Source organism: Ictidomys tridecemlineatus, chromosome 7 (assembly GCF_052094955.1).
Source record: "Ictidomys tridecemlineatus isolate mIctTri1 chromosome 7, mIctTri1.hap1, whole genome shotgun sequence".
NCBI classification, from domain to species: domain Eukaryota; kingdom Metazoa; phylum Chordata; class Mammalia; order Rodentia; family Sciuridae; genus Ictidomys; species Ictidomys tridecemlineatus.
The window spans coordinates 63,623,774-63,648,581 of NC_135483.1; positions in this window are offsets into that span (position 1 = coordinate 63,623,774).

Below are 24,808 nucleotides of genomic sequence, written 5' to 3' on the forward strand. Positions count from 1 at the left end.
ATAGAAACAATTTAGAAAATTTATCCTTAAGATTCTCTTCCTTTAGAAAATGCTCATTAAAATCTCTATCAGTGAAGAGATTCTGGTTCTCTGGAGAAACAACCTAAAGTCGATCAATCAATCAATCAATCAATCAATCTATCTATCTATCTATCTATCTATCTATCTATCTATCATCTCCTATTTATCCATTCATTATCTACTTTTATATCTTTAATAATTACCAATCTATTATATAAATATATTAAGATATTTCTTTCAAGGAATTGGCCCTTGGGATAGTGAGAATTCAAAATGTCAAATTCAGATACACAGGGAGGCCAGCAGGCCGGAAACTAACAAGAGTGGATGCTGTAGTTTTAAAGCAGACTTTTTGCTTCCTCAATTCTTACTCTTAAAGACTTTTTAGTGATTGAATGAGGAACACTGACATTATTTAGAATAATCTATTTTACTTAAAAGTCAATCGATTTTCTATTTTAAGCATATCTCAGAAATACCTCAACAGCAATATTTAGTGTTTCATTAAATAACTGAGTACTATAACCTAGCCTAGTTGACATGCAAAATCAACCTGTTTCTCTACAAAATGTTAATTAATTACAGAGAAAGGAAATTGCCTGCAACAGACCATGCAGGGACTCCATCTTCAGTAATGATGCATGTAAAAATTGTGTGCCGCTGATAGAATACAGTAAGAGAAATACCAACATTTCCATGATATCCCTGCCAAAGATGAGTAAACAGAAAATAATCAGGAAAACATCAAAAACTCCAATCGAAGGAGATTCCACAAACTAAATGGCCTTTAATCTTCAAAAATGTCAAGACCATGAGTAATATTTCTTGCACTTCAGTATGATTTGACAAGTCCATATCTACAGCCCTGGCAAGCAGAAGAAACATCACTGGGATCATGTAGGTGGATTGTAAGGAATCTTATTACTTTAGGAAAACTCCTCAGATCTCTATTGGAGAAGGAGACACATGATTGGCAGTTGTAATTTGGATTTTTGAAGGTAGAGATTTACTTGCCCAAAGCTGTTATGTAGGGGGTGCTCTAGGTCACTAGCAGATGCCTACTGAAGTGAAGACTTTCCATTTCCATGTGGGACAAATATTACTCATTGACATATCTATAAAATTTTATCTTCTATTGTTTTAATAGTTATAACACCTTCTCAAGCTACATATCTTATTAATATTAGTTGAAATTTTAAATTGTGAAATTTTGAAACTTTAGTGGAGCAAATCAAACTTATGTCACTTGCTTATCATGAGCGGGATGGGGTTCCTAAATGACTTGGCATTGGCATGCCAAGAATTGATTTATAGGTCTTATATGGGCACCTCAAAGTAGAAGTGTTTATAATCTTCTATATGTATTGCTGTGAAGAACATGTTGAAAACTGATCTAACTTATAGAAAATAAATTATCTACAGATTTAAAAACTGGATAAATTTAAAGGCAAAGAAAATTAAATTATTAATAAAGAAATTTTAGAAAGAACAACAAATGAAAAGGTTTTGCAAAGACTAAATGATTATAGTAACACTACATTTTATACATTTCTGGTATAAATAACTGAGACTACCTCCAGACTCTATGTGTCCTCAAAACAAGCAAGAAACTGAGGTCCACAGTAGGAGGTGAGGAGATGCTTACCCTGTGAAATGCTTTCACAAGTTGACAAGTTGCTAATGTTATTATTTCCTCTAGTTATGTAACTACCTCTTCTTCTACTGCCTCCTCCTCTGTCTTCTCTCACTCCTTGAAACTTTTTTGTAATTTCAATTTTGAAAAGGTCACAATTCACCATTAAGGATGCTTTTATAATCAAGCATTTGAAAAAAAGAGTTAAAAGCAGCTCTAATGAGAAGATTCCATGGAAGATTCTTGGTATAAGATTCCACAGAAGGGATTATAACATCATTGCTGATTTTTAAAATATATGTTTGTTTACTCTTTATCAGTTTATCTATCACTTCCAACCTCCCTTGAGGAGTCTCTGAAAATGATGGTAGAGAAATAAATGATTATGTGTGAGCTCTTTATCATAGACCCTTCAGTCACATTCAATCCTAAAGTCCTATTAATACATTTTTAATATGACCATATACATTACTAAACGAGAGCAGCTGTTAAACCTGAGTAAACTTTGCATTCTCCAGAGGCCTGTATTCATTCTCAAAATGTCAAGATGTAGTCAGTCATGAGCAGAAGCTTGAAAGGACTTAAACAGAATGCTCTTAGGAATGAATGTTCAAATATGAAAGAGTTATTAAATATCATAGTTGTTCTGCTAAAACCTTTGCAAAGACAGAAATAAAACTTGAAAAGTTATGGATAAATATAAGAAGTGTGTGGAAATGTTAATAATTGAAGAATGTCAAGAGAATTTGTTAGTGTCAGTGGAATACAGTTAAAAGTGAATTGAAGATGAACAATATTTTTCTTTCAGTTCTATTTTCTGATCATCAACAGATGAATCAGTCATCACTGACAACTTCTCTCCATGAATGTTCTTTCTAGTTAAACAAATCTAATCATTAATTCATAATTAGACCAACTGGTAGTTTGAGAGTGAAACACTGAAGATGAAGCTGGGAATATCTAAGAGTCAGGAATATACTGTTTGTCTTTTTTAAGCAAACATACAGATATAGCATCAAGGCCTAATTGCACAAAATTGCACCTACATCATTCTGAGGTAGAATTTACTAGAATTTTAATTGAATGACATAGTCTAATTTAATAATTTTTATTCAACTTTTGTTTTTCATATGTATACAAGGCTACTGTTAGGTACTCATAAGTTTCTCTGTATTGCTAATAAAAAGGTCTTGCCTTTGTGTATGTTTACCAATTTCAGAAAAAAAAATTTATAAACTTAAGTGATTAGTTTCTTTAAAACTGTATCATCACTCTTTTTTAAAATTTTAATTTAATTTATTTTAACTGATACATAAAGACATAAAAGTTGTATATATTAATGAGTTATAACATGATATTTTTATCTTATTCTAATAGTTATAACATTTTAACAAGCTATTTATATTTATAATATTAGTTGAATTTTCAATTATGAAAGTTTGAAACGTAAGTAGAGAAAATTTAAACTTATATCACTTGTTTATTATGAGAGAGATCAAGTTTCCAAATGACACAAATGACATGGTGTTAGCATGCCAAGAATTGATATATGAGTCTGATCTGAGCACCCAAAAGTAGAAGTGTGTTGCAGGCATATACATTATGTATACATTGTGTAAAGTTTAAATCAAACAAAACATATTCATCTTTTCAGAAATTCAATTTCTTTATTAATGAAAAATTTCAAAATCTTTTTTCCTAACTTTTAAAATGTATGGTATATTTCTGTGAGCTGTAATCACCTACCGAACAGTAGGTACCATCACTCTTTTCTGGGGATGGGGTGAATACTGGGGATTGAACCCAGGAGAACTTTACTACTGAGCTACATCCCTAGACCTCTATATTTTTTATTTTGAGACAGGATATATTTTTAGGTTGGCTGTAAACTTGTGATCCTCCTGCCTCAGCTCCTGAGTGGCTGGGATTATGAATGTATGCTACTATGGCCAACATGCATCTTCATTCCTGATAATCAAAGCCCACATGAGAAACTCCTCAAAGATATTGTAATATTTTGTGTTCCAAAGTCTAAGCCCACCAAATTTCTCCTTGATCTTCCAGTCCAAAGATCAAAATATAGCCTCAGCCTTAAGCATACCACTATTGGCTTCCAATTCAAGATCTAACCAACTCGTTTGTGCTCCACTCCATTTTCCCAGGTATAAATAAACCTACACTAATCTTTTACTGGCAACTCTCCCCCATTCCACTTGCAGTATTTAGATTTTCAGTCCCATTATGGTTACTTGATGCTGTAACCTTAAGAATCAGGATGCATTCCCACCTAAAAATTGACTTGGATATCAAAACTGATGATGCCTCTCACCAACCCCACCACACCTAGAGCACATGAAACAGTTTCTCATTTATATAATGAAGCTTTCTGGAGAGCAAGGCAGGCTTTCCAAGCTGGTCTGAAAATAGCTTGAGAGAGGGAGTTTTATTGCAGTAGGTGGAACTGATATGAATGTTTGTGCATGTGGATGCACAGGGGCTTACAGAGTTTGAACCTCCCAAAATATTTAAGGGAGTGCTTTCTTATTCTATTTTCCTGAATGTGCTATACAAGACCAAAAAGAAGAGGTAAGGCTTAAAAAACAGTCATCAGTCAAACACAAAAATAAGGAACTAGCCCTCTATTACCTATGGAAACAGTGGTATCCTCTTTATGGTGTCTTGGGGATAACAGGGTGTCTGTCCCAGGTTGGGCACTCCAATGGTGTGGAAATTTCTATTCCCTTTCTATTTACCAACATTTCCCCATGCAGATCTCTACTGGGTTAACGGTGAGCAGGAGTGCACTACTATTACTGGTCTTTATCAGAGAGATATCTAGATATTCCTTTCCCACCCAACAACTTTACCATGTTTTATGGTTTTAATTATATAGAGAAGGGATACTGTGAATGATGAGATATTGAAGTGTTGTATGAGGTCAGCAAAGAGCCAAGATTTTGTACAAGCTCTAGCAGAGGCTGCCATTTCTCACCATGTACAATATTTAATTCTGTTTCATGTATATATGCCATGAGGCTGAGTGCTACCATCTTAACACCTTGTAACTATCACCTGACTTCCAAATAATTTCTCCTATTTTATTTCACATCCATGAGTAATATCAGTCTAGACTGTAGACCTTCCTGCCTTTCCTATCATTGTGTTGTAACACTTGGCTGGTCCGGGGACCTCTTGTCTAACCTAAACAAATACAATAATCCATTCTTTTCCCTTTTTATGCATTTTAGGGCATCTACAAGTTTTCCGAATCAGAATCTCCTTGATATTATAAACACAATGTGTTGTGAAACCCTTGTCTGGGGTCATCTTATGCAATTGAAATTTATGTAATATCAACTAGAAATATTGTCTCAATTCTGGGGTCACTCTTTCCAGGATTCATTTTCCCTAAACACTTTTCATTAATTCATCTCCAGATATAAATTGAAAATTATGGAATTGTTAAGGTCTGTAGACAAGTCAAAATAACACGTGGTATTTTGCCAGAGAAATGTTAGAGTTCGTAAACAAGTCTGGATGGTGCCTGGCAAAATGCCAGAGGGAGTGGTTTGAGAAGTAACAAAAGCAAGCCATTAAGTGTGGAGATTCCTTATTGGTTGACTGATGTATCTAGTTTATGCTAATTAAGATAAGCTGTGCAAAATGTATAAATAGCTCTGTTGTCCTACAATAAACGGCTCCTATTCCTGCTGTATCAACGTACACAAGTTATTCGTCACCCCCCGGTTATTTTGCTGCAGCCGGACTACGGCATGGAATAAAGAACCAGATTCTGCAAACCTGGTGAAGATTTAAGATGCTCCTTTTTCTTGTGATTCAGACATGCCATAGGTCATTTTCAGCCATTTGCAAGTTACAACCATGTGTGATTTCTGTGGACTGCCATCTGCAATGAATTCAATGTGGCTGCTGTCCTTGGCTTTAGAAATTCTCCACAATCCATTTAAATCAGATGTCTGTATGTCCCCAAATACAGATATAGTATTAAAGAATCTTCCTACCAGTTCAGTTTCCCACTTTTATAGTGAAGATCCTACTTCATTATTGTCATATTTCAGGTGGGTGAATCAAGAATCCTGCAGCTTTCGTCATGTAATTGCATAAATTGATTGCTTTCACAGCAACATTTAAAAGTAGCTGGCAGTGTGAACTTTGTACCCACAGATGATCTTAGAATCATGGACTTAGAGCAGGTAGAGACCCAGAAAGAACACGGATGCAATTCCCCCATCCTCCAGGATGGGCTGCAACTAAATCATCCCAGACAGAGGCTCATTTACCCTAATTTTCACAGGCTCCAGGGACAGAGCTCTTGAGACTTCCTATTCTGAACAGATAGAAATCTTTTCCTACAACTAAACAACCTCATTAGACCCAAAGTCTTCTCTGACTGCTGTTTGAGATGGAGGAAGGTCTCATAATGTTTTGTCACCATACTCTTTCCACTCAAACTCGAATCCTTTCCTTTTTCATGGATAGTTTTTTCTAAAACTTTGAAGCTCTTTTAGACACTTTTAAATCTCTGTGATGGTGTCTCTTATCTTTCTAGAATTTATTGACTAATTTCTATAATCTAGAAATATATTGCATTAGTCAGTTTTCTGTCACTATAACAAAGAACTTAAATAATAAACTTACATAGAGAAAATATTTATTTTGGCTCACAGATTTAGAGGTTCTGGTCCATAACTAGATAGACCTATAACACTTAGGCCTCTGGTGGGGAATGACAGATGGCAATAATGAGGGATGCATGGCAGAGCAAACTCACTCACCTCCTCATGAGCCAGGGAGCACAAAGGGAAAGAGGAAAAGGTCAATGTTCCACAATTCACACTCCAGTGACCCAAAGGTATCCCAGTAGAACACACATCTTAAAGTTTCCCTCAGCTCCTAATAGCACCATTATGGAGACCAAGGATTTAACACATGGGCTTGTGGGAGACATTTAGGATCCTATACATACATTTTATTTTCCAGTAGGTCTCTAATTTGTGCTGAGAGGGAGATGTCTATATTTTAAATGGTGTATTTCTCTTCATCTAGGCATTTTTATTTTTATATGAGTTGGCCACATATGGAATAATTGGAAGGTGTATACTTGAAACTTTGTAATAAAAACTATTTATTATTATTAACATTAACTCTTAAGGTTAATAAAGTGTAATAGAGTTAACTCTATATTATTATCTCACTTGTTTTCTTAGAACTAAAACAATACATAATCTTCCTGTGTAGATTTTCACTACTGATTTTATTATGATTTTTTTTTCATTTTTTGAGTGATAAATATTTCCAGATAAAAACTGTGTAGTATAAAGATGCCACTCAATAAAAATTACCTTAAAGCACTCCAGATTTTTATATATCTAAGGCAGCAAGACATCAAGTATATTCAAACATGGGTACATATATTCCTTTTTATTGTGATAAAATATATATAGCCTAAATTACCATTGTTATAATTTTTAAATGTATGATTCAGTGGTATTAAGCATATTCATATTATGCAATCATCACCATCATCCAGAAATAGAAGATTTTCATTATCCCAAGTTGAATCTCCACTCATTCAATAATCACTATCCATTCTTTCTCTCCTGATCTCTAGTACCCACACTTTTATTCTGTGTAAATATGGTTATTCCAGGTACCTCATACAAATGGAATTGTACAGTATTTGCCCTTTAGGTCTGGATAATTTTAATTAGTATGATGTCTTCAGGGTTTCTCCTTCTTTCAATTCCTCTGCCACCTACCCTCCCTCCCTTCATTCCTCCCTCCCTCCCTTCTTCCCTCTCTCCTTCATTTCTATTCCCTTTTCTTTCCCTCTTCTCCTTCTCCATGCCTTCCTTTGGTGGTGGTGGTGGTGGGGACAGAAGGTGGACTGTGAATAAAATAATAGTGGAACGGACCTTAGGATTTCTCAGTATGTCGGATGAGTCTAGGAAGGTTTATAGAACTCAGGATTTCTGCCACAATGAGTGTGACATAAAGAAACAGAGTCTGGCTTGTGTCTTGGGACTCAAAAGCCAAATCCATATTGACAACTAGTTTATCACTAACTGAAAATTTAGGCAGCAATTTTGAAAGCAATGGTCTGGCTCCGAAAATATTAGTAGCAATGTAACTTTTCAAAGTTTAAACAAATTTATGTTCTCATGGCAAATCACAGATTAGTATTAAAAATGGGTCCATGATCATAACCAAGTAGAAATACTTAGGCAGTGATAGCCCTAGCAATGTGGAGCTCTTTTGAAGTCATTTGCTTCCATCATCAGATGTGAAATATTCCTTTTTTTTCTTTTTGATACTGGAGATTGAACCCAGGGGCACTTAACCACTGAGCCATGCCCCCAACCAATTTTTCTTTATATCTTATTTTGAGATAATTCCTCAGTAAGTTGCTGAGGCTGGTTTTGAACTCCCAATCTTTCTGCCTCAGCCTTCCAAGGCATTGGGATTACAGTCATTTACCATCACACCCAGAAAGTTTCCTTTTTGTCTTCTTATGGATTTCTTTGAATGCATCACATGTTAGATGTCCCCTCTGTGATGTATACGTATATGAATAATGGACTCGTTTGCATGGATTCTAACTTGTGTAGACAATAAAATGTGAAATGATAGGTGTGAAGTTGTTATTGTTTTGTTTTTTCTGATGGCACAATGTTAAGAATTGGAAAACTGTATCTGGCCTTTCGTATAGGTAGTACATCAGAGGGACTGAGCAGAGATATAAAATTTCTGTTCCCAGTTCTGTTACTGAATCATGTGGGGAACTTCCATATGCCAGCTTGGCCCTGTTTCTTTCTGGACAGTTTCTAATACCAGCAACCTTTTGCTTTGAAATGTGTAAACACTTTAGGGTTTTAACCATATAAGTACTGCAACTTTTTCAGGTCAGGAACCACTCTTGTGGAGATACAGAATATTTTCTTGGCCCCAAAATATTCCTTCATGCTCTCTTCCCATAAGTCTCTAATCCTATAGAACAGTTATCTTCAACTTAAAAATATTTTTTATTTTATATTTTTATTTTCATTATTGTCTTAGCTGGGCACGGTGGCACATGTAATCCCAACAGCTCAAGAGGCTGAGGCAAGAGGATCATGGGATCAAAGCCAACTTCAGCAATGTTGAGGCACTAAGCAACTCCGTAAGCCCTGTCTCTAAATAAAATACAAAATAGGGCTGGGAATGTGGGTCACTGGTCCAGTGCCCTTGAGTTCAATCCTTAGTATTAAAAAAACACCATACTGTCTTTATTATCTGTGTTACAACAATAGATTCTATGAAAGTTTATATAAAGTATTTTGATTTAGTCTAAGAGAAAAAATTTTCACTGCACATTTTGAGGCTGCAATTACATGCTAGAATTAGAAGCTGTAAAGAATCCTAGAGCTAAATTAAATAAGACCGAGTTAAATTTCAGGAAGTCTGTGTCCAAGCATGTTAGGTCATTCCCAAATCCCTAAGCTAGTGAGCTTTGAGACTAAATCTAGAATCGCAGTCCCAACTGCTTGAAAGTTTGGAAAATAATTTTGAAAATCAGTCTGGCTATAAATATATTTGTAGCTTGAACTACTAATACTAGCACCTAATGCTACTAAAACTGATGAACTTGAAATGGTAACTCTCAGACTAGAGTTAAAAATGGGCCAATAATCAGAAGGCTAGGGAGGTTTCTTAGTGTTATATAGGGAGACTTCTGTTAGCAATACAAATACACGATTGTAGCTTTCTAAAGTTTAACATTCACTTTATGCTTCTAGTTATGAACTTTTTATGGCTTTAAAAATATTTAGATAAAATTTACATATAGTGAAATGCACAGATTTTGGGTATAAAATTTGTTTTGATCAATTTATACGCCCAGATAACCACTGCTCCTGTGAAGATATAGAACATTTCAATTTCCCCAAAATATTCCTTCATCCTGTCTTCCAATAAATACTTATTCCCCATAGGAAAACTATTTTAATTTTTATTCTCATAAGTTAATTTAGTTTGCCTTTACTTGAGTTTCACATAAATGGAATTATACTATATGAATTTTATGCCGGTCTTTTACTTAATTCCGAAAACAAAGTTTCTCTTTCCTGATGAAACTTAAAAAACAAAACAAAACAAAACATAATACCAGTGATCTCATTAACACATCTCCTTTTGCACATACTTCAGTACTCTAAGAAGTCCCCATATGTATGGATGAGCACAATGACTTCCTCATCTCTACATTGTTCTCCCAGATTAGATGCTAAAAAAAACTATTACACTATAAAAAGTAGGGAGAGAAAATCCCTAACAAATTAGTTTACCAAAGACATAATACCTTTTCCTGGATTAAATTGCTTTGATTTTTTTTCTTTTTGTTTTTTCTTGAGAACAAGTTTATAGACCTAGAGCAAACCGAGGGTGGCTGGACCAAAAGCCTAGGTGGGAAAGGGCAAAATTGTGTAAATGAAAGAAAACTATAGCGACAAGAGTAGAAAACAACCATAGCACATTTTCCTAGGACTGCTCCTGCCAGGTAGACTTAGTTCTCTCCAATTAGATAAAATATGAATATTCTACCTATGGTAGAAAGAATAATGACTGCCCAAAGATGCCCAAGCCCAAATCCCTAGAACCTGTCAATGTGTTAGAGACAAAGGGGAAGTAAGGTGGCTAACCAGCAGGCTTTTAAATGGGGATATTATTCTGGTTTCCTGATTGGGTCCAATATAATAAAAAAGGTCTCTCAAAGTGAGGGAGAGAGAAGAGGAAGTCAATGAGAAGGTCTTTACACATTGATGCTGGCTTTGAAAATGAAGGAGGAGGTCCATGGAGTCTAATCTCTCCTCCATTTCCAGAGTTATGGAATGTGGACACCCACTAGGACCTGGAAAGACAAAGCAAACAGATTATCTCTAGATCTTCTGTAAGGAATATCGACTTACTAGTATCTTGATTTTAGCTCAAAGAGACCCATTTTGAACTTCTCCAGAATTCTAAAATAGTGAGTCTGTTTAAAGTTATTAATTTTGTGGTGATTTTTTTTTCCAGCAGCAATAAAAAAGAATTACTCCACAAAATTTGAAGTTCAGTTGAATTATTATTGTTATATATTTAAACAGTTGACTATTTTTGAGACAATTGAAAATTCACATTTATCTTAATTTTAGCAATGAGTTGTTTAAAATAGGAGATGGAATGATCCATTACCAACACACACACATGCATATAATTTGAAAAATTCTACAGTTAACAAAGTTTTTAATGTCTTTATTTTACTTTTTCATTTTATCATAACCATGTATTTAACTCTAAGGCACTGCTCATATGAAAGGCAAAGTACATTAAGGAGATGATTTTATTCGGGCTAGTGTAGTAGAAAGAATGTTTAATAACATGGAATGTGGGTACTTACGGAAGCAGCTGAAGAAGGCATTCATGAAGAAGGCTGAATAGTGAGTCTTAAGGAAGTCCAAGGAAAGTTGGACAGAATGTAGCAGGACAGTTGGGTTCTTTACAGTTATTTGTTTTCAGAAACATAAAGGGGTGTGGTATTTCTTAACCATTCCTGCTTTTTGGGATCATGGGGTTCAGACAACATTTGACCATCAACAGTTATAGTATTTCAGAGAACAGGTGTTGAAAGCATTACCAATGAATAATGAGCAGAAAGCAGCAAACAGTACAATTAATATATTTGAGGGAGTACAAATGACAATCAGTAATTCTAGTCAACCTCCAAATCTCTTTTATTTTAATATGCTCATTAAAAACATTAATTCAAAGGAAAGAAGATGGCAGAGTGGATCTCAACCAAAGCACTAGGTCCCTCCATAGTCAGAAAAAGAAACCACGAAAGAACAGCTGACCAGACAGGTGGTGACAGAGTAAATACTCACAAACTCAGTATTGGACAGCTTGGGACTTTGAAGGTCTTGGAATTTGGTTACCAGAGCAGAAAATAAGGTCCTAGTTCCTTGACCCTGAATTCTGACCAGATGGAGGTTGGGGGAGCAGTAAGAAAGAGAGAAAGGGAGAAGTAAACTGCATGAGTTTACTTCCTTAGCAATACTCGAAAAGAAAAGCAAACTGAGTTAAAATGGGAAAGAAGCAGCAAAGAGAGTGAAAGCTATCACACAGATTAGCTCAAATTGTAGGTGAATTCTGTGCCATGCAGGGCAAACATTTTGTAGAATTCACAGTTGGTCAGCCTCCTTAGAACAAATTAATACAGTCTCCCAACCTACAGATAGTAACAAATAAAACTAGAGGAGTGCCTCTGAAATGGGTTGTCTCAATAATTCATCCAGAAAGAACTTGTAGAGGGACTGCTGCTGGCCGAAAATCACCAAAACCCTCTCTACTGCACCACAGACAGGGGGGGTAGGGTAGAGCCGACGCAGAGCAAATCACTCCGAGGGAGTGCTAACATCAAGCCAGTGCTCCCCATAGCCTCTACAGAAGCTCAGGGCAACTGACACCTTATCCCCCATCAAGGTGATTGGTCAAAAGCAATTGATTTGCTGCAGCCAGGGTAAGGCTTCTGCGCTACAGACTGTCCATAGAAAGCCTGAAGGCACAGGCCCCAAAGTTGCAGACAGTCACCAAATACTTACAAAGCACCAATACACAGAAGTCCTGGTGAAGGAGATCAGGCACTCAACCATTCATAACCACTTCAAGTAGAGACTCAGATGAAGGCAGACCAGCTGAAACTGTACCCAGCCATGCATGGGCAGGGTATCCTGATGATCTACCATCAGTTAAAGTGGAAGATTCTGCACCACAGAGAAACACAGAGAGCTTGTATTCACCATCCCTACAGTTGCAATAGTAACCAAGCTCTTCTCTGTAAAGAAGCCACTGCCAAGGAGAACATTTACACAGCATCTACAGCAGTCAGCAACAGCTCTGAGTCCTGTATCCTATATGCCAGTACCCAACCGAAACAACCAGCAGATGCAACACCCTCCAAGCACACAGACTTGAGCCTCTGGACTAACAAGCACCAGCTGGTAATAAAACCATAGCAACCAGGGAAGTAGCTACTGTGCCCCAATACCTTTAGGAGGGTCCACAGCTGCAAGTCCTAGAGTTGCCAGTTAACTCAGTTCTTATTCAAATGCAAGGATCCACAGAAGGCAATTCCTGAGGATAACCCCAATCAGCAGAAAGTCTCCCATGTACATGATGGCAGTATGCCACAAAGAGGCTTACTGAGGAGCATCTCATACATGCCAGTCACCGCCCAGTAGGCCCAGATACAAGCCTGTGGGACTGTAACCTGTGTACCCCAGAGGTAGTGGCAGCCTTACCAGCCCCCCTCCCATAGGTCACCCAACACCACATCAAACAGACCACAATACCTCCATCTTAGACTTCCACACTGAAGTATACACGGGAGGAACCACCCTGCACTTGAGAGCACTGAGTACATGGAACTTTTCGTCAAGAAGTCACACAAGACCGCGCCTACTAACAGGGATTAACCTGGCTGCTAAATCACAGACAATTAGGGACCATCTCTTCCAACTCAACAGAAAGTCAGTAGGTCCCTAGACACACCAAAATTGGGAGGAGTCCTCCCAGATTTGTCAAAGGTAAGCTGATATGGTTGCTACTTCTATACCCGGGGAAACATATGTAAAGCTCAAGAATGGTGGGTATCTTCTAAAGGTCTCCAATCCTGATGATGAAATTCAAATCACAACGGTTCAATGAGAAATCTTACCTCAGAATGGATCATCTTAAATAGCTCTAATGTCAGTTTTGATCCTACAAGTATTATTTTTCGTACTGAATCAATAAATTACTTCCCTATTACTTGATGTGTCAGTCCTCAATCCATTCAGTTGTATTTCTTCTAATGTTTTAAAGCATTAACTGGAATCATGCTTTGTTTTCTTAACTCATGTTTACTTTCTCCTATTAGTTTCATGTTTTCCTCTTGAATTATCTGCTTTTGCCTCAAATCCCTACCCCCATTTTTTCATTTTGAAGCTTGGTTTTCATTATTCTTTTCTATCCCTCTACCCCCAGCATTTGCCCATTTTTCTCTCCTTACCTTTTCAACCTCTACATTGTACAACAGTAATTTTACTATCTTGAAAAACTAATCTCTAAACCTATTTAATAACGTTACTATAATTTTCAATAAGGTTTTTTTTTTTAACTCTTAAAGTGTATCTTCTCTCAAAGTGTTGCTGATACTGAGAACAACATTGAATACAAGTCAAGTGGGGGTATCAATACTCAGATATTCAACCAGCCTGAGGCACTTAAGAGAAAGGAACTCAGTAAATAGTCCCTTGCATAAAAGTAAAAGTGATAATCCTTCCAGCAGATGGGTAAATATACGAACAATATAAAAAAGCCAAGGAGAAAACCACTCAAACAGCTTACAGCACTTTAACAACTGACCAATGACACCTCAGTGCCAGAAATGACAGAAAAAGAATTTTCAAAGTTTATGATAAAAAATGTTCATTGAGCTAAAAGAAGATGCAGGGAATGAACTAAGAAAATACAAGTGAAAAATCATTTCAATAAGGAGGTATACTGAAAAAGAATGAAACAAATCTTGGAATGACTCAAACTAAATTAAAAATCAGTTGAAAGAATTATCAGTAGATTAGATCACATAAAAGACAGATTCTTAGGCAATGGAGACAACATATATAATCTTGAAAATAAAGTTGACAATAAAAATATGTTAAGAGGCCATGACCAGAAGAAATCTTGAGTAACATTAGGAGACAATATCTAAGAATCATTGGTGCAGAAGAGGGCACCATAATTCAAACAAAAATAATGTACAAACTTTTCAATGACATATCAGAAAAATTCCAAACCTTAGGATTCAGATGGAAATTCATATACACGAGTGGCATTTAAAACCCCAAATAGACAAGATCAAATAATATCCTCTCCAAGACACATTGCAACTAAAATTCCTAATATACAGAATAAGGATAGAATTTTTAAATCCACAAGAAAACATATGGTAGGTCACATTTAGAGGTTAGCCAATTAGGATTACTAATAATTTCTCATTCTAAACTCTAAAAGCCTGAAACACTTGGAAAAATACACACCAAGCTCCAAAACATAATGGATATCAACCAAGATTAATATATTCAGCAAAATTATTCTTCAGAATTGAGGATGAAACAAAAACTTTTTATAATAAGCCAAAAACTAAAGAATTTGTGACTATCAACACTACAGAGCATACTCAGTAAAATATTTGAAACAGAAAAAATGAAAAACAAATATTAGGGCCAGCATATACATGAAGTTCACTGGAAAAATAGTCAATTAAAGGAGACACAAGTCTGAATTAAGCATTAGAAATAAGTCAAAATTGCAAGAAATAAACATTATCTCTCTATAATAACACTGAATGTAATGGCCAAACTGTCCAATCAAAAGAGATAGATTGGCAAAATGGATTAAAAACAAGCCTCATCCACATGTTGTCTATAACAAACTCACAGATAAAGGCAGTCAGAGGCTGAAGGCAAAGGATTTATATACATCACAAATGAAGACTGTGGGCCAATTAGGATTACTACTAAGCAGGAGTAGCTACTCTTACATCTGGGAAAGTGGACCTCAAGACAAAATTAATCAGAAGAGACCAAAAAAAGTCACTTTATACTGCTTAAGGGAATCATCCAACAACAATATACTATGACCATAAATATTTATGCCCCAAATATGGGTACTCCTATCCATATACAACAAACCCTACCCAAAATAAAGAATCAAATAGACACCAATACAATAATAATGGTTTATCTAAACACACTTATCTCTCCAATAAATAATGTTTCAAGTAGTGACTGAATTTTTTTTTTTTTGAGCTGTCTGGAGACAGGTGCTTAAGATGTGAAGGTGTTCATGTGAGTTGCCCAGTTGCTATAGTGATGCCCTGTTCAAAGTAAGATTCTGTGCCAACCATAGGATTTATCAGTTCTTAACCTTGAGTTCAAATGTCAGCTGCCTGGGGGCAGGGAGAAAGATAATTATGGGTTCAGTCTTGTAGTTCCAATTGGGCTGTTTGTACCCTCAACTACAGTTTTGTTTGTCTTGAAGAAACTTCCCTACAATAAATCCTTTAGATGTATAAACCTATATAATAAACCTGCTGAGCTTGCTTGTGGCCACTGCTTCCCTATCAGGGATGTTTGTGCCCACCAAGACCCGGATTTTTCTTTATTTGTGTCTGTTTCTCTTTTCCCTATTCCCTCACTGTGTGGTTCAGTAACATGAATAAATGCGTTGGCAATAGAACAGTGACATTGATGCTCACAGGAACTCTCATTTGTCAGATGAGTGGTATGCTCCTAAAAAAGATGCACTTTGGATAAAGGAAGGAGAGGAGCAAGTTTACATATAGCTCAGTGTAAAACACGGGACAGTTAAGATCTGAAGAAAGGAATCTCTATGTTGCTATGTGTATGCTTAAGTCTCTTCTTAACTCAGGGAAGGCACAGTTGTCACGATATTTAAGATTTGTAACTAAACTTACCCTGTTTCCCTAAAGAGGGAGCAGTAAATGTAGAGATGTGGACAATTGGTACCCAGATTAAAGTAATGCTTAAATCTTGAAGAATAAAAAATGTTCTCCAGAGAAAACATAAATTATTAGCACCATGCTTTAAGAGAATAATTTTACAAAAGGAAAAGTAGTTTGAACAACAGTCTTCTTTGCTTCTTAGTTTTTACTAGATATCTCTCTCTCTCTCTCTCTCTCTCTCTCTCTCTCTCTCTCTCTCTCTCTCTCTCTCTCTCTCCTCTCTCTTTATTTCTCTCTGGCTTTCATTTAAAATATAAATTGCAGAGGCCTGTAAGAAAGACTTACAAAAAAAAACAGTTAAGACAAAAGAAATAAAGAATGTCATTTTTAAATTACAAAAAAAAGACTTATAAAGAAAGGGTTAAGACAAAAGTGAAAAAGTGTCATGTTTAAATTCAAGCCACTTCTGGCAGACTATCTTTTCTCCTTCTGGCACTCTGCCATGCTGCTTGCTTAACAAATTCCTCCCTAATGCTATAGCATGGGGCTGGGCAATGGAAAGATTCCAAATGTGCAAGTTTTCCTTTGCTTAAAAACTATTTTCTGAGAGTTTTATAGGCTCCCACATTCTTTTAATTTCTGAACCAATTCTAATCTTTAAAAGTAAACTCTGAACTGATAAAGATATTTTTTCATATTCTTTTATTAAAGTATTGTGACTGTGTAATTTTTTAAAAAAACACCTGTTTTTTTTTTTAAGAGTTTATATATTTGAGCTCATGATTTTATGGTGAATTCACATTTGATCTTGTGACCCCCCCCCAATCAGTCTTAATTTATCTAACTATAGAGGTTTTTATACTCTTTCTTTGTTCAGAAACCAATTTTTCTAGGGATGGTGGTGTTGAAGGTAGATCTGATAGCCATTAAAGGAAAAATGGCCAGCTACTTTTAGTGTCCATCATGGCTCTTGGATCTTGCACCTGGAATTTCCAACTGTGTAGGCCTGCCCTATATTTAAGTCATAATGTAAAAATCTGATGGGCTCTATTTTAATTTCTTAACAAGTTAAATCTAATAGAGGCTTTAATAAACATATGTAAGATTCACTTACAAAAATTTATAAAATATTTGTTTTTGTCTGTTTTGTGAATGTGTGCATGCTTGTATATTGTATTGTTATGTCTACAGTGTTTGTGTTTATATATTATGTAAATGGTACCAAAAATTAACATATAGATAAGTGAGCACTCCTAAGTTAAAATAGGAAGTGGAGTGAAATATTTTTAAATTTACATGACTTAAAAAATCAGTTCAGTTTGAATTGAGCATATAGATGAAGATAATTCACAAGTTTTTAGGCAATGAAGTGTTGGTTTCTATAAAGTGGCTAAAATTTAATATTCATTTCTTCTAAGATTTGTCTTTAGCAAGAAATAGATGGTTAGTAGGGTTACCTATATTTGTTTGATATCTTGGCTTTTATAGCTAAAAATGAGTAAATTAGATTTAACATATATGTAGTTAATCACATGTGTTTGTTAAAGAGCATCTATATTTAAAGAATGGATGTGTTTTCATAAATTGGTAAGTGGAAAAGTTTTGAGATTGTTTGTTTCTGTGCCTTCACTAAAAACAAGAAACAAGATTGCTAAGAGTTAAGATTTTTGTCAGGTGTGATTTATATACAAAAAGTGTAAGAAGTTTTGGTTTGGTTTCAGTTAAAGTACTATAAAAACAAAAGTGATTCATCTTATTAAGGTGGAGTAATTTGTCTCAATTAAAAATTTTCATAAGGATTTTTTCAAAATACAAATTTGGAAAGAGGTCAGTAACTAAGAAAGAAATACAAGAAGGCTTTAGTTATAGGAATATATTTAATATATAAGGTAAAGGAAAATGTTTTTATATAAAAAAGTCTTTTGTTTTATAAAGTAAAAGGTTGTAAAATTTCTAAGTAAATTATAAAAAATGTGAAGGATAAATTTCACAAGATTTGTGTGTAACTAAATTGGTTATGTATAATTAACACAATCAGCTAAAGTAATTAAGGCTATTTCCTCTTTTAAAAAGAAAGTCCAATCTACAAGGCTGAAGGCCTAGCATGGAGCAGAGTTACAGAAACTGATAAGAAAATACAGCTCTTTAGTGTAACTGATGTGATTCTGCAATCTGTATATAGGGTAAAAAATGGGAGTTTATAACCCACTTGAATCAAAGTGTGAATTATGATATATCAAGAACTATGTAATGTTTTGAACAATCAACAATAAAAATAAATAAATAAATAAATAAAAAGAAAAAAAAAGAAAACGCAGCTCTTTCTCACAGACATCTGTTATATTTCAACAAAGTAATTAGGCTTTCTAGAAAAGGGCTGAGAGAGGAAAGAAAAATTGATTGCTTCCCCAGACAAAAGTCAAAATTTATATACTGATATAAACCAAAGTTAAACACCCTAAGTGTTAAAGTAATAAGGATTTCTTAAAATATTAATCTGCACTAATGCAGAAAGATAATATCTTGTGTCTGTTAAGTTTTATTATTTGGAGAAGCTAGTCTTAAAGGAATTAGAATTTGTACAATTCTGATTAAAAAACAATTGTCACTTTAGAATATTATACTTCATTGCTAAGTCAAAACTTCTCTTTAAAAGGTAAAGTTCATTAATGAAAGAGCATCAGTGTAATTGTTGGAGGTGTTGTTGGTTTCCTTGTATTCTAAAAGTATTCATAAATAAGTCTTTAAAGTATAAAATTTGAAAGAATACATCTTACCAAGCTGATGTTCTCCAAACTAAAGTTCTGTGTTAACAGTGGTCTCCTACAGACTTATATAAAAATAATAAATTTATTTGGAATTTATATGTCATTTAATATTTTGTAATTAGATAATGATAATGTCATAAGTTATACAACTTTTGTGTTACTCTTTACATCAAAATGAGAACTTGAATGCATTTTTATTTATTTTTTGTGGTGATCAAGACTTTTTTAAAATTTATTTAACTAGGTATATGTGTACAGCAGAATGCATTTTGATTTATGTTACACAATTTCAGCACAACTTTACATTTCTATGGTTGTACACAAAGTACTGTCACACCATATGTGCAGTCATATATGTATAGGGTAGTGATGTACATCTCATTCCACCATCTTTCTTGCCCCCATGCACGCCTCCTACCCTCCCTCCCTGTTGCTCAAAGTTCTCCATTTTTTCCCATGCATCTCCTCTCCCTGTTATGGATCAGCACCCACTTATCAGAGAGAACATTCAGCCTTTGGTTTTTTGGGATTAGTTTACTTTGCTTAACATGATATTCTCCAACTCCATTTATTTACCTGCAAATGTCAAAATTTTATTCTCTTTTAATGCTGAGTAATATCCCATTGTGTATATATACCACAGTTTCTTTATCCATTCATCTATTGAATGGCATCTAGATTGCTTCCAGAGTTTAGCTATTGTGAATTGAGCTGCTATGAAATTTGATGTGGCTGTGTTATTATAGTATGATGATTTTAAGTCCTTTGGTTATAGACCAAGGAGTAGGATAGCTGGGTCAAATGGTGGTTCCATTCCAAGTTTTCTAAGGAATCTTCATACTACTTTCCAGATTGATTGCACCAATTTGCAGTCCCATCAGCAATGTATGAATGTGCCTTTCCCCCCACATACTCGTCAACATTTATTGTTGCCTGTTTTCTTGATAACTGCCATTCTGATTGGTGTAAGATGAAACCTTAGAGTAGTTTTGATTTGCATTTCTCTAATTCCTAGAGATGTTGAACATTTTTTCATATATTTGTTGATCAAATGTATATCTTCTTCTGAGAAATGTCTGTTGAGCTCCTTGGCCCATTTATTGATAGGGTTGTTTGTTGTTGTTTTGTTTGCTTGTTTTTGATATTAAGTTTTTTTGAATTTTTTATATATTCTGGAAGTTAATGCTGTATATGACTTGTGTGTGGCAAAAATTTGCTCCCAAAATGTAGGCTCTCTGTTCACATCATTGTTTCTTTTGCTAAGAAGAAGCTTTTTAGTTTGAGTCCATCCCATTTATTAATTCTTGATTTTATTTCTTGCGTTTAGGAATTTTATTAAGGAAGTCAGGGCCTAATCTGACATGATGAAGATTTTGGCCTGCTTTTTCCTCTATTAGGCGCAGGGTCTCTGGACTAATTCCTAGGTCCTTGATCCACTTTGAGTTGAGTTTCATGCATGGTGAGAGATAGGGATTTATTTTCATTTTGCTGCATATGGATTTCTTTTTCTTTTTCTTTTTGGAAGGGGAAAAAAAAGAGATGATTTTAATTCAATCAATACAGAGGGATTGAGGAAGAGGCAAGTGAACCTTCAGAGGCCCACAGGAGGAAAGAGCGCTGAGGATCCAATTGTGCTTCCTGCCCACTTCCATGGACTCCTGGGTCATGGCTAGTTGGGGAGGGGCTGGGGTTTCATGGAGTCAGTGCAGCTGAGCTATCTCAGGTAAACTGTAATTTTTTTTTTCCAGTATGAAATTTCTGGTGACCAATGAGGTGAAATCTCACAACAAATGACTTCTCCAGTCTCTAGATTTGTGAGGATTGTCTCAAGTATGAATAATCTGTTGCTTGGTAACACTTGAAGCATACTTAAAACTTTGCCATATTCTTTACATTTATATGGCTCTTATCCAGTATACATTTTTTGATGAACAATAAGACTTTTCCTAATAGAAATAGATTTGCCACATTCTTTGCATTTGTATGGTTTCTCCCCAGTTTGAGTTCTCTGGTGTTGAGAATGTGTGATCTTTGACAAAAAGCTTTGCCATATTCTTTACACTTGTATGGCTTTTCTCCAGTATGAATTCTTTGATGTTGAATAAGGCATGATCTTTGATTGAAAGCTTTGCCACATTCTTTGCATTTCTATGGCTTTTCTCCCATAGGAAGTCTCTGGTGTTCACTAAAAAATGATCTTCAATTAGAAGCTTTGCCACATTCTTTACATTTGTTTGGCTTTTCTCCAGTATGAATTTTCTGGTGTTGAGCAGGTTCGATTTTTGATTAAAAGCTTTGCCATATTCTTTACATTTGTATGGCTTTTGTCCCGTATGAAGTCTCTGGTGTTGAGTAAAAAATGGTTTTTGATTAAAAACTTTGCCACATTCTTTGCATTTGTAAGGCTTTTCTCCAGTATAAATTTTCTGGTGTTCTATAAAGTGTGATTTTTTTTTATTAAATGCTTTGACACATTTTTTTACATTTCCAGGTTTTCTCTCCAGTTTGATTACTGTAGTGTTTAAAACGGTTTGAACAACACTTAAAGGCATTTTCACATTTCTTCCATTTGTAAGGTTGATCCCCACTGTAAAGCCTATGGTTTTTAGTAATGGATAAAGTTTGAGTAGAATATTTTCCACATTCTTTATTTATGGGGGATTTATCACTGCTTTGATAAGCAATTGAGGAATCTTTAAATGTTTTTACATATATATATTTTTTAAACTTGTAGGGCTTCCCTCCAATATTAATTCTCTGGAGTTCAGGAATTCTTGCAGTTTTATTAAAAGTGATTTCACATATCTTATATCTATAATTTGTTTCTTGATTATTAAAGCTTGGATAAATAAATTTTGGGCATGACTGAAAAACTTTCTCACTTTTATCATTGTAAATCTCTTTTAAATGATCACATGGGTGTTTTCTAGGATTTAAAAAGGGAGTAAATTTTAATGAGTCTCACAGAATTTATATTGTTTTACACCAAAACTAATATACTTCTAATTACCTAGGGTAGAGATCTGTCTACAGGTCTTGAAAGATTTATCATAAATATAGAGGTCTCTCTGAGTATCTACATCTACCTTTAGATTAAGCAATAGTAGGTAAGAACAAATATTCCTACATTCATTATATTTCTATGCATTGCCACAAGAAGAAACTGTTCATTGCATCATTTTTGTAAAGTAACAATCAGACTACTCAAATTCAAAGGTTTCTTCTTTTTTAATATCTTGTCTATAGAAATATTTTTAGATGTTTACTCAATGGTGCATTTCAAATTATTTCAGTGACTAATTTAAGCATGAAATAGACTCCATAGCAAATATTCCATTTTTAGAGGAAGGGTATAATTCCAAAATGCTGTGCAGATATATTTAAAAGCACACACTGGTCCTCAAATGTGACTGCCATATATGTTGTTGTCTCTCTCCAGCTTAGCCAATGGTCCACATCCCCACAGTGCCACATTGCCTTCAACATACTACTGTCTGCTTCTAATTTGCAGGGGATTCTGCAGGTGCTGGGACATAATCATAGCCCTGATGTGCCAGCTCATCTTTCATTAAGCCAAAGAGCAAACTGCATCTGAGCTGGGCTGCTCAACTTTCCAGCTAAAATATCTATCACTGTTTGTGTTGCTAATTTTTTTCTATGTAACTAGCTCACTGAAATTAGTTGGAAGATACTTTTGATTTGTTGAAAACATATTTCTTGAGATGCACAGATGAGTAGTGCTAGGGCCTCAGAAAAATCTAACGGCAACAGGATTAAGTTTACTGGGGACATGTATAGGATGCAGGAAGTCTCTGGGTCACACATTTGGAAAGTTTTTCTACTATGAATAAGAGCCAACACCATTTCATCCCAAACCACAAAATGCATAGATCTTCTGGGATTTTAACTTGGAGTCTGGTCAAAATTCCAGTTGCTATGAAAGATGAAGCAGTGTATGTCAGATGCAGTTGGAGCTGCTGAAAGACGTCTATGAACTTTGCTTTATCGAGTTTTGCAAAAAATGTTTTATTTCTTGCTGTCCTGAAAATTCTCAGTTTTGATTATTAGTCATACTAATAAAGAGTGCTTCTATAGATCTCTAACATCACATCTCCTTATAAAGTTTGCTGAGAAAGGTCCAGGCATTTCCATTTCTCTTCAGAGAAATCAATGACCACATTCCTTAATGTCAATGGTTCCATTTCCTGGCTTTCAGGATGCTTAGTTTTCCCCCTTAGTGTTCTTTCAGCTCCTGTGTATCACAGAAACCTGGGGCTCCTGATGTAGGTCTGGAAGCATAGAAATGGATTCAAAGAATTGGATTTCTAATTCTCCTAGCACCATCTGTTGAAGATGCTGCCTTTTTCCCAATGTATGATTTGACGCCTTTGTCTACTATGAGATAACTAGATAACTATTTATGTGGGTTCGTCCCTGTGTCTTCTATTCTGTACCATTTTTCTACATGTCTATTTTGGTGTCAATACCATGCTGTTTTTGTTAGTACAGCTTTGTATTATACTTCAAGGTCTGGTATTGTGATGCCTCCTGCTTCACTCTTCTTGCTAAGAACTGCTTTGTCAATTCTGGGTCTCTTATTTTTCTAAATGAATTTCATGATTGCTTTTTCTATTTCAATAAGGAATGACATTTGTATTTTAATTGGAATCACATTGAATCTATGTAGCACTCTGGGTAGTATGGCCATTTTAACAATATTAATTTTGTCTATCCAAGAGCATGGGAGATCTTTCCATCTTCTAAGGTCTTCTTCAATTTCTTTCTTTAGTGTTCTGTAGTTTTCATTGTAGAGGTCTTTTGTTAAGTTGTTAAGTTGATTCCCAAGTATTTTATTTTATGTTTGTTGAGGCTATTGTGAATGGGGTAGTTTTTCTAATTTCTGTTTTAGAGGATTCATCACTGATATATAGAAATGTATTTGATTTATAGGTACTGATTTTGTATCTTGCTATTTTGATGAATTCATTTACTAGTTCTAGAAGTTTTCTAGTGGACTTTTTTGGATCCTCTAAATGCAAAATCATGTCATTAGCAAATAATGATAGTTTGGGTTCTTCTTTTCCAATCTGTATCCCTTTAATTTCTTTTATCTGTCTAATTGCTCTGGCTAGAGTTTCAAGGACTATGTTGAATAGAAATGATGAAACAGGGCATCCCTGTCTTGTTCCAGTTTTTACAGAGAATTCTTCCAATTTTTCTCCATTTAGAATGATGTTTGCCTTGGGTTTAGTATAGACAGCTTTTACAATGTTCCTACTATCCCTAGTTTTTCTTGTGTTTTGAACATTAAAATTTACGGTATTTTGTCAAATACTTTCTCTGCATCAATTGATATGATCATGATTCTTATCTTTAAGTCTATTGATGAGATTAATTATATTTATTTATTTCCATATGTTGAACCAACCACTGAAGAACCTGACCCATCAGGCTGCTTAGATAGTCAATTAGCAGGGAAGCACTAAGTCTCCATCCACCATGTTTGTGGCTGTGCTGGCTGGCTTTATTGAGCTGTCAAATAAGTGAAGTTCATGGGGAAACTGATTAGACCTATTTCCCAGATCCACCTTTAGTTCACACAGCTGTGTGGACTGAAGAATCCATTTCAGTATTTACAAATTATACCCAAATAATGGAAGGGTTTTCAGATAAATGAATTACACCTGTTCATTCAATTGGATTTAATTATACAGGACATAGTATATAAACAACATAATATGTTGGTCCCATTATAAACATGCTGGCTGCTGTAAAGTAGCTTCAGAGGTAAAGATAGAATATTGATGATCCACGACAGTCTTAAAATTATATGTTCAGACAGTTACA